Genomic DNA, 12,182 nt, shown 5'->3' on the forward strand with positions numbered 1-12,182 from the left:
ATGCTGAATGAATTTCTGGGTACTAAATGATATGTATGCACATAGCAGCCTCTCACTGAGGCCACTGTAAAAGGTGACAACTATACAAACTTTTGAGGACGAATAAGAACCAATTGCCAATACACGGAGCATGACGTCCGAGCGGCATTGAGGAGAGTGAACACAAGGAAAGCGGCGGGGCCAGGCGGCATCACCGGCCGTCTGCTGCGCTGCTGTGCTGACCAGCTAGCAGGTGTGTTGACTTACATGTTCAACGAGTCCCTGGCGAAGTCTGTGGTCCCCACATGCTTCAAAAGATCCACCATCATCCCTGTGCCCAAGAACAGCAAACCCTCATCCCTGAACGATTACCGGCCAGTTGCACTGACCTCGGTAGTAATGAAGGTGTTTGAGAGGCTGCTGAAGAACATCATCTCCTCCTCCATCCCAGACACCACAGATCCGCTGCAGTTCACCTACAGATCCAACAGATCCACAGAGGATGCCATCGCCCACGTCCTACACACCACTCTCAGCCACGTGGACAAGAAACAGGGTAACTATGTGCGAATGCTGTTTGTTGATTACAGTTCAGCGTTTAACACAATAGTGCCCTGCAGACTGTTCACAAAGCTCAGGGATCTGGGACTTAACAGCCGTCTGTGTGCATGGGTGTTGGACTTCCTCACTGGCAGAACTCAGGTGGTGAGGGTGGGCAGGTGCTTCTCCAACAGCATCACCATCAACACAGGAGCACCTCAGGGATGTGTCCTCTCGCCACTGCTCTACTCCCTCTACACTTCAGACTGTGTGGCCACCCATGGCTCCAACACCATTGTGAACTTTGCTGACGACACAGTGGTGTTGGGTGCCATCTCCAACAACGATGAGGCGGCCTACATGGATGAAGTGAAGAATCTGGCATCGTGGTGCCAGGACAACCACCTCCAGCTGAACGTCTGCAAGACCAAGGAGCTGGTGGTGGACTTCAGAAGGGGTCAGCACAGAGACTACAAGCCCATTATCATCAATGGAGCTCCAGTGGAGAGGGTGCAGTCCTTCAAGTATCTTGGTGTCCACATCTCCTCAGACCTGACATGGGCTGCCCACATTCAGGTCCAGACCAAAAAGGCTAGGCAGCGCCTGTATCACCTACGACAACTGAGGAAGTTCAGGGTCTCTCCAAAGATCCTCAGGATTTTCTATACAGGCGCTGTGGAGAGCATCCTCACACAGAACATGACATCGTGGTTTGGGAGTACAGCAGAACGCTGCTGCAGGATTGCTCTCCCCCCGCTTCAGGACACCTACACCAGGAGATGCCGGACTAGAGCAGCGCAGATACTGAAGGACCCGTCCCATCCTGGCAACAAACTGTTCCAACTTCTGCAATCTGGTAGAAGGTTCCGCATCTTCCGGGCAAGGACAGAGAGACTCAAGAGGAGCTTCTATCCCCAAGCCATCCGTGCCCTAAACACACACACCCGCCCTCTCACATCATCTATAATTGACTGAGTCAGGACTCTTCCAGACACTAAACCAAGGCACAATGTACATTTCAATTCCTTTAATTTTAAATATGTTTATATTGTCTATCCTGTAAAATAGTCAGATGTCTATTCATATTAATGTACAGAATTCACCTGCTTCACTGTGTGTTATACTTTTATAACTGTGCATGTGACAAATAAAGAACCTTGAACCTTGAACTGAGTATTATTATCAGTCACATGAGCGACTCAGGCTACAATTTGGCCTCATCAGAATCAGAATCAGAATCAGAATACTTTATTAATCCATGGATAAATGTAAAGCTGCTAGAATGTGCCAGAGCAACGCACTGCTACTTTCTTCTGTCCTGACGAAAAAGAAGATTTGGTATCAGCTTTCAATCACATGCATGACAGAGCCAAGAAAGAATCTGAATGGTCAAAACTGTCAATTGTCAAACTATGTAGAGCCAGATTTACTAAAGAGGCCCAGCGTCAGCTGAGCAACCCAAAAGCCTGGACAGTGATTCCACATATGGTTTTATTGTGTATATATTTCCCTTTTAGAGCACAACATTATGAGAGGAGACAATTTAAATGAGTCACTCAGCCACGAGATACTTATGTTAGCAGATTGCATCAAATTTAACACTGAAATAATTCTGTCCTGATGAGGTCGTGACAGCTGCGAGATGCATCAGTTTATCTGGAACGAGAGAGGGAGATGTTATCATGACGAGTACGAGTGCAGCTCGAAGCCAGGAGAGTAGTGAACGCGCAGTGTAGCTCCTCAGCAACTAAGCCTCATTATTAATACAGATATTTTATTGTAACAGTACTGAAGTGAATTTAGCGTGGAGCAGTGAAAAGACAGAGATACACATTAACATGTGTCTTTTGTTCATCACACAGCTTACACCCACACACCCACAGTCACCTATAACTGAACACACACACATCTAGACAAAAACAAAAAAATGTCCAACTGTACCCTCATACACACAATAATAACATGGACCGAACCACCACTCACAACCACTAGCACTTTATATAACCACTGTAGAAATTAGCCACATATCTCACTGATCTAAACTGCACTACTGTAAATTCTGTACAGACAATCATTCTGTATGATAACAATTATAGTTCTACAACTGTTTATTACTTGGACCTATACCATATTACTGTATAGGTCCAGAGCAGGTCCACTGCCGGTTCAGATAGAGGTAGAGGAGGTGGAGGTGGTCAACAAGTACAAGTACTTTGGTCTGTGGGTGGACAACAAACTGGACTGGTCATGCAACACAGAGCACCTGTATAAAAAAGCCCTGAGCCGACTGTACTTCCTCAGGAGGCTGAGGTCTTTTAACATCTGCAGGAAGTTCCTGAGGATGTTTTACCAGTCAGTGGTTGCTGGAGTACTTTTCTATGCTGTGGTGTGCTGGGGGAGCAGCACAGCAAAGAAGGACTCATCCAGGCTAGAGAAACTGATCAGGAAGGCTGGCTCTGTGGTCGGCATGAAGCTGGACACTCTGGTGACAGTGGCAGAGAAAAGGACACTAAAAAAGCTGCTGGACATTATGAACAATGCTGGGCATCCTCTGCACACGGCCATTAACAACCAGAAGAGTCTGTTCAGTGACAGGTTGCTTCTCTCAAAGACAAGAACCAACAGACTTAAAAACTCCTTTGTCCCACACGCCATCAGACTGTTTAACTCCTCTCTGGAGGGGAGAGGGAGGGGAAACAGGAAACAGGAGGACAAAGGAGGGGGGGGGGGGGGGGGGGCAACTAAGCTGTAGTGCCTTTTCACTGTGCAATACTTTTTGTTAATATCCAACGGTGCAATAGACTTCAATACTTGAAATGTGCCATTCCCTTGTATTATTATTCCTATTTATTCTATTTATCCCTTTTGTATTCTCTTTATTTATATATGTCTCTGTATTTATATATGCGTATGGTATTCTGCTCACATTCTGTAACTTCTGTCAGTGCTGTGTTTTTGGAAACCGAATTTCTCGGAGGAACCCACCCGAGGGATTAATAAAGTTTTATCTAATCTAATCTAAAAGCTTGAATATTTATATCCTGTTCATATCCTGTACATAGCTTGTACACTCACTACAGCCTGTACATACTTATAGTTATAGCATATTCATAACATACCTTCATACCGTGTACATTGTAACATACCTATAATAGACCCATTTTTGTAATATATCTATATTATTGCCAAAGCACTTCTGGATGGATGCAAACTGCATTTCATTGCCTTGTACTTGTGAGATGTGCAATGACAATAAAGTTGAATTCTATTCTATTGCACATTGAATTCAGCTTCATACTTGCAAACTCTAAATAACCTCAGCACCGTCTCCCAGTTAACCCTGCTCTCTTAATAAGCTGTCAAATTATTCCAGGAAACAACAGTCTCAGCTTCCAAGACCCCAAATCAAAAAACTGTTAAAACCTGTCATAACACTGCATTTGTTTTGTTGGTGCATTACACGCTCCCTCTTGGAAACAGTTCATTATCCACTTCTCTTAGCCCCGCTCAAGTTTGAACTGAATTGGCTACACAGTTGCTCAAAAATGAGCACATTAGAGTAAATTATCACACCCTTCACACACACTCTTCACTCTGCTGCCTTCTGGCAAAGACGTACTGGAGCATTTGGGCCCTCACTGCCAGACCGTGAAACTGTTTCTTCCCCCAAACGACTACTGAACACTCACACTGGACTGACACACACACACACACACACACACACACACACACACACACACACACACACACACACACGTACGCACACCTTAATGCATCAAGCTACATTTTGCACAAAGCTCAGAGTTTTTTGCACAACCAGCTGTCACTGATGCACATTTCTGTTGCACTGTTGTGTCTGTATCGTTCTGTTCTGTCTGGTGCTGCAATGTTTTTTGCAGTTTTTGTATACTTGCACTTTATGTAGTCCTGTGTTGATTGTCTGTTACATGTTATATATGTAGCACATGTTATATGTTACATGTTATATATGTAGCACTATGGTCCTGGAGGAACGTTGTCTCGCTTATTCTTTTTATAGGAATCTGTTGTGGAAAACACAGACACCTTTTATTTACATGTTAAGAACTACCATGCAGTAAGTGAGGGAGAGAGGAACATGCATAGTTTAAATGGAGGCAGTAAGAGAGTGAGGATGAAGCTGCACAGATGACTTTCTGCAAGTGAAACTAATGTTTGATCGTGTAGTCAGTTATAGCTGATTAATATATGTACAATGTCAAAGAGGTCTGTTGTTGTTTAGACTTCAAATAAAATAATAAAATAATAAAGTGAGCCCTGTTGTGCAATTTGCAATTTTAAAATTTGGGCTATAAACCTGCTGACTGACAGATTAATAACATTACTTCTACCTTCTTAGCTGAGGTAAATATAAACTACTGTTGTGCTTTAAATACCTTTTCACTGTTTTCCATCTGAGCGACTCACATCTTCCCCTAAGTCATGACCTCCTTTTATCAATTTCAATAAAGATGTAGAATAGTGCGTTTCCTCTCACCATGTCAAACAGAAACTGACACGTGTTGATGACCATCTGATTAGATAACAGCAAAGCAACGCTCTGGGATCTTTCAGGCGTGTCTATTGGGCAACAGTGTAAAGTCATCATTGTAAGAAAACGTGAGTGTCTGTGGACAAACTTCAAATGTAAATGATTTTATATCTTCATCATATTTGTTGCATCTGCCTTTTTGTGCAAATTATTGCTTAAAATGTTAAAATTCATGTATTCTTACGGAAAAACAAAACTGGTGTCATGGAGGACTCAAACACTTACAGGAACTCATGTGTTCGTGTTCAGTTAGTAGATATATCAAACAATGAAACAGAGTTTGTCTTTACAGGATTTGGTCGCTGAACTTTATTTAAATTTCAGTTTATTGCTGATTTCATGCTACACCCTTCTAATGTGACATTTACCTGTGGTGGAGCTCTCGGGCTCCTCCTCGTCTGAACTGTCCAGAAGTTGCTGTCTGTCCTCAGAGACCAAAGCTGCATACTCAGTGTCCTTGGTCCTCCACTGAGGTAATGAAGGTGGACAAACCAGCAGGAGGAAATAGCTGGTAAAATTGTTGGGATGAAGAAGACGACAAATCATTTTGTAAGTTTCAGCTTCATTTATACGCAGTTTACAGGGAAAAAGTCTCAACAGGAAATACAAACTACATCCTGTCAATGTCTCATTTGACTGAAGTGAACTGGAGTCAACTGAACTCAATTAAAGTGACTATTTGGCCACCACTTCACCTCCACAGATGAAAGCATTGGGCTACCTACACCTTAGACCTACAGAAGCTTAATTCAAAATTGGACCCTTGTTAAGTCTCACTGTGGCATGCAAAACTCTAAAAATGATGAATGGACTAACTGTCTGAGCTTGGAGGCCAGCTTGGATGAGCCCTGAGTAAAGGAGGGCTCCAATAAGACCAGCAGCACCAGTGCCTGAGCCCCAGCCTTCTAGTACACTCCTGGAGCAGACAGAAAACCACCTTTAATGTTCCAGAGTAAAAATAAAAACACAGTTGGAAGACCATTCACAGCTTCTTAAACTCATTTGTGACCAGGACTTTATCTGCTGTGAGTCTAAGCTGTAAGCAGGATTACTGTTAGAAGGAAATTTGGCTGATTTTCTTGAAGGTACTATTAAAAAGCTCTGTCACAGCTGGCTGCCGGCAGAGCCCGCGGGCACGCCACTGCAACCCCCTCTGGCCTCTGCTCCGTAGCTGCTGGGTGACCTCTCGTTTGGGGTTCTACTCAGCTCTTCCCAGGAGGGTGGCACGGTTCCCCTCCCCCTTTGGTGGTCCTCCTCGGGTCCTTGTACTCTGGGGCCTCTGGATATCTGGGGCCTGGATCTCTTCCATACCTGCTTCATACCCTGGAGGACGGGGCTGTGACCCCCCCACACTCCCTAACAGATCGTTACATGGAGAAACCTTTGGAATACAAGCATGTTGATCCACACAGGTATGCACACAAGTGTACACACGGGTATTCACAGACGCGGACTACAGCTTTCTTGGCTGCTGTATCTACTTAGTATCTACTGTTATCTACTGCTAGCTAGTTTATTGTGATGGTGCTGTTTTCTATTATGTTGCTCTTTTTTTTGTTTGCTTTCTCTTCTGTTTTTTTTTCTCCATACAGGTGATCCAGGTGTTTTGTTTGTTTTTCTTTCTTTCTTCCCCCCTTTCTCACCGTCTCTTCTCCCCTTTGGTTTTCTTTCTCTCCCTCTCTTTCTTTCATTCTTTCTCCCTGTCCTATCCCCCAGTCATGTCTGTCACGTTTGTAGCAACAGAAAATAAATTCATAATTATAATAAAGGTCAATCAAATGGACCAATATGGCAAGGCCATGATGCTCCACTTGGTAAAATAAATCCGCTTGGCATCTTTCTTGGCCTTAAGACAACAATTCTGATGGCTAAAGATCCAAGCGGGACAAAAGAAAAAAAAAAAACCTGATTGAAATAATGGGCTGAAACTGGATCGTTGTGGTCGGTTGCAATTACAACCGAATGCTTTCTGCAGAAAAAAAAGAAAAAAGAAAAGAAAAAAAGCTCTGTCACTGTGGATCTTGATATTTAGAGTCAAGCGCCCAAACGACCTAACTTAATGGAAAACGTCTGATATCAAGAATATCAGATTGATAACTCCATAACTTTTTTTTGCAACCCTGTAGCAGTCCATCTGTTCTCTGCTAGGCGTCATCACAGCCAGTTACTGAGGCCAGCTAAATTTGTGCTGCTGATGTCTTTAAATTCTCTGAAAGGTCATATAACCTACTCTGTGGTGGAGAAAAATCTGCTGGTTTGTGCTTTTTGGTTTTTTTTAGTGTGTAATTTATTAATGAGCAGGTGTGTGTGTCTGTGTGCACAACTCATGGAGACAGCACTCCAACCTCTGCTTGCTTCTGGCTCTATAAAACACTATGATGCTCCAGAAACAAATGGGTGACATCAGGGAGAAAATGATGAATGGAAATTTGTGTAAAATTCATGCAAATTTTTTCATCATGCAGGAACTTAAAGATTGTGAAGAAAGTAGAATTTCAAAAGTGCAAACTTTACCCTACACTTTGTCACAGACCCAAGTCATTTAATCTGGACAAGCTCTGTTTGAATCTTCAATAAGAGAGCAGCAACTGAATCAGAATCGTGTTTATTGCCCATGTATATGTGCAAACACATACAAGCAATTTGGTTCCGGTAGATGGTGACTCCCAAGCACTGCAATGTAAATCACAACAATATGTAAACAACACAATAGACACACAAATTCAAAATTGGCAAAAAGAATGAGTGAAGAGTGTTTACCTGCTGAAATATACTGTTAGAGAGAGGAAGGACAACTCTCCCAGTCCTGAGCTGATACTGGCAAAGATCACTCCTGCAAACACAGCAACAGAGAACGTGATCAGAGAGAGCAAAGAGGAAGAATTTATTCTTTTGTTTGAAGAACAAACTTCAATAAAAAGAGCTCATTTACAGGACCTTTGTGGGCAGTCACAATGGTTGCATTTTAGTTACTGGTGAACTGAATCGAATTTAGTTGCTCTTTACTGACTTATTTTATTCACATAGAGGTCTGCTTGATTCTAACAGTAATGTCTGAAATAGCGTTGGCTATTAAAATACAGCATTTCTAATGCTACTGCGAATGATATTTTGACACAGTCCACAGAAAACACTGAACTCTCTCAGTTGCAGAGAGTGAGCACAGATCTAAATTACTATTTGTGCAAGCATTCACCTTTACCTACTGATACAAATATCAATGCTTAATTCGCCCCTCTTTGTGATGTAAAATATCATTTCCAGACTCACCTCTCCACTGTGTTATAAAATATTTCACTAGCTGGGCCCTTTACAGCCTATCAGGACATTTCTAGCAAGCAGGGGCCATCTTTGCATCTGGTATCCAGCTCTTCCAGTAGATCTGTGGTGCCAGTATCACTACTGCTTTAAATTAAATGTAAAATGCCAGTTTGGCCCCATATCAGCAAAAAGTCCACTCATCTTTAAAGGTTTACATGCATACACAGCCAGCAGGATTACTATAAAAACACTAGTACTAGTATCTACGGTGGCAGCCTTTAGTTTGGGGCTGGTATGTTTGGTGCCTTGGATCACCTGCTGCATCACCTTTAGACTCAGCATTTCCTGAAAGCACTCCCTCATCCACTCTTTCACTGGTACTTTTCCAATCGACAAAATGTTGGTCATCTTCAATTTGTGATTCCAGCAGAGTACTTTGTGGAGTCATTCCAAGTTAAATACAAACTAGTACACAGAAAAAGAGCAGGACAAACAGGGTCATTAAAATGGCTCCATAGCTCATCATGGGACATGCCGAAAATTCATCGAAGCATTATCACTGTCCCGTAACCGACTGCTGATTCATATTAAACTGCCTACTTCTCATAAATTCTTTGATATGTGTATTTGACAGAAGCGTGAACTGGTACGATAAATGATTATTTATAGCAGCAGTAAAGCTCTATCAAGCTTCTGTGGAACAACCACAGATGCTCACAGTAGATAAGAAGAAATTAAACCGAAGAAAATAACTCAAAGTTTTATCTAATCCACCTTCTAAAAGCTCATCAGAGCCATATCAGACACCCTTAATGATAAAAGATCTGATCTGAATTATTAACAGGTTGCTTTACCGAGAATACTCATCCACACAGCTGAGGAGAAGGACACCAGGAGGAAACTCGTTGCTGCCATGATGGCACAGAACAACACTCGAATGCTGGGATAAAAGAACAGGAATTAACCAGGAAAGCTGGAAAGCACCATGACAGCGATGTTTTTATGCAGACAGCAAGAAGAACTCAGTCTGTTAACAACTGACTTCCTGACTATATCACACACAAAACATATAAAGTCCAATTTTTCTTTTCTTTTTCAGCTCTGATTAGTCAGCCGGGGCCACTGAAACCAGGCACAGCCATTAACCAAGTAGGTTTGTTTATTGCTCCAATTTCATATGTTTGGTCACTGCTAAGCTCTCATTCATAAATTTAACATCTTATATACATGAAAACATTAAAGCCAGACGAAAACAAATGGAGATCATTATTGCCAAAAGACATCACAGCAGCTCAGCAGCAGTACAAAAAGAGCGCCAAAGGTGGGATTGAGTGGAAATAATATGCAAATAAAACAAAGTTCTTGTTGTTTTCTTCTTCTGTCTCTTTTTTTAAACCAAACTCAAACCTCATGTTGCCAGTGGGGCTAAAATCCTGACACCTGATACAAGCACACTACTGTAAAACAGGAAGGACGTCACAGTTTTTGTCATTTGCAAGTTTGTCAAAGAAACAACTATTTGTTTATTATCAGTGCAGTGAAATCAGATCGTACCAATAATGTGAGTGATGATTGTTAGTTACTGTAAAAACACAGCAAGTGGAAACAAAGAACAGCAATCAAAGTAATAATTACCCATAAGGCATTTTGTGGATCACAAAGGGAGCGAACAGTTTGATGAAGAGTGTTGGTAGGATGTCAGCTAACAGCACAGCCTGCCAAGAAAAATGTAACAACTGAACATCTGTGGACACAAATGATACAGCTTGTAGTTTCTGCCACACCATCCATCCTTATGCCCTCCTTCACTACCATCCATCAATCTTCTCTGAGGTCTTCCTCCTTCCTCTTTTCCACTCATAAAAGCTGAGAAGTTCACTTAACCCTAAACATAGAACGACTTTGAAACGTGACCACTGCCAAACTACACTGCTCAAAAAATAAAGGGAACACTTGAGTCACACATCAGATCTCAATGAATGAGATTTTTAACTTGAGAATCTGAACTGGTAAAGTACATCATGCAGTTTATTGTGGAAAAATAAGATGTAACGATGGAAATGGAATCAGAGGAAACCAAAGACATCCTCTGCCTGGAACATGATGAGTATATGAGCTCTGGCAGCGCTCCTCATCAGGGTTAGAGCTGTGCACTCTGAATAGACTGCAGGTACCTTCTCTTACTATGAGCAGTGACATAGAAATAGTTGTTGTTACTCCTCCAGTGCACCTTATGCATCTTTCATTTGCACCTAAGCAGGTGAAATGCATTCACAGCAGTTTCTGTTTCCTGATTGGACAGATCAACATCTCTGAAGACTTTGTGCCAGAATCCAGTGATCAAGTATTCCTTTCATTTATTTGAGCAGTGCATATTTAAATACACATTTGTTCTCTTACAGACGCCGTTTCATTTCGTGACTCTTGTTTCTCGAGAATGTCATGTGCGGCGCTCAGCATCACCACGTAAGCAAAGTTGTTGCACAAACCGCGGAGCCTGTATAGATGTGGAAATATAAAACCGAGATACGGAGATGCATCAAAAAATAACAACTTAATCAGCGGCTGCAAAATCCCCCCCTCAAATTTTTTTTTAAATAAATAAATAAATCGTGCACTCATTACCTTTCAAACCTTTTTGCATTACCAAGCATTTATCAGCTACTCACATTCACTCACATGAATAAGACTTTCACAGTCTTTGTGCTTTCCATGTCGTTAACCTTTGTTTTCAAGCTTCTTAAAGGTCTTCCTTTTCCTTCTTCCTCCTGTCCATCCTTTCAGTTTAGTTCCTCATTATTTTCTAGCTTTGTGTATTTTTCCCTCCCTCCTTTGTTCTTTGCTTGTTTTCCAGTAGCAGCTAAAGTGCCTTTTCATTTCACTACCTGCTATGCCACCTTGGGCTTTCCATCTGTGCTTCAGTTTACTTACTAATGTGAATTATCAGTGTGACAGAATTCAATGACAACTTTTCTTTTGTGACTTATTTGTGGCTTTTTGTTATTCCTAGAAGGTTGAATGGCAATAAAGTAAAGCGAGAGATTGAGGGATATGCAGCAAATGGCAAACACAACAGAACTTAGGTCTCTGCAATGAGTACACAGGTCTCAATAGTTGGAGCACGAGTACTCGGTCCTTGCCCTTTCCTCTTCCTTTCTGTCTCCATTTTCCCTTCGCTCCCTTTCAGTCGTACATGCTCAAGACCTTTACTTAGACTTAGAGTTTTTTATTGTCATTGTGCAGTTTCTTGCACAGTGAAATTGGGTAGCTGGACCACAAAGGTGCAAAGGTAAGAAGAGAAAACAATATACAACAAGGGGAAAACAAATAAATAATTAAAATAAAATAAAAAGCATATATGGATACATATATGTGAGTGAAACTATATACATGGAGTATGCGTAAGAACCATTGAAACAGAAACATTGTGGGTCTGTATACAAGAGCAGTTATATAGTATAATAAATAAAAAAGGGTGGAAGGGCTAAGGTCATTTAGGGTGGAGATGGAAATTCTACTGAGACCACACCTTTTATGCCTTACACTTTAACTCCACCACCCCCCACTTTTAGATAATTTAAGTGGAAATTAAACACAGCAGTAGCAGGTAACTTTTCAAGCACAATGTGTCACACTAACAGGTCTGCAGTGCAGATAAATCAAATAAAAGAGTTAAACTCTTTCATCAAAGATGGCATTCGATTGTTCAAAATATATATTTTTGTCACGTTGCCAGAATATTCAACCAAACTCTTCAACAATTTTTCCACTGTATGTTAAAAACACATGTACATTTTTTTAGGTGTGGTTTGAGATGTAAAGGGCGGGACTA

Source organism: Diplotaxodon limnothrissa, linkage group LG4 (genome assembly GCF_057381915.1).
Source record: "Diplotaxodon limnothrissa isolate DT_005_m linkage group LG4, D_limnothrissa_male_GT1.1, whole genome shotgun sequence".
NCBI lineage: Eukaryota > Metazoa > Chordata > Actinopteri > Cichliformes > Cichlidae > Diplotaxodon > Diplotaxodon limnothrissa.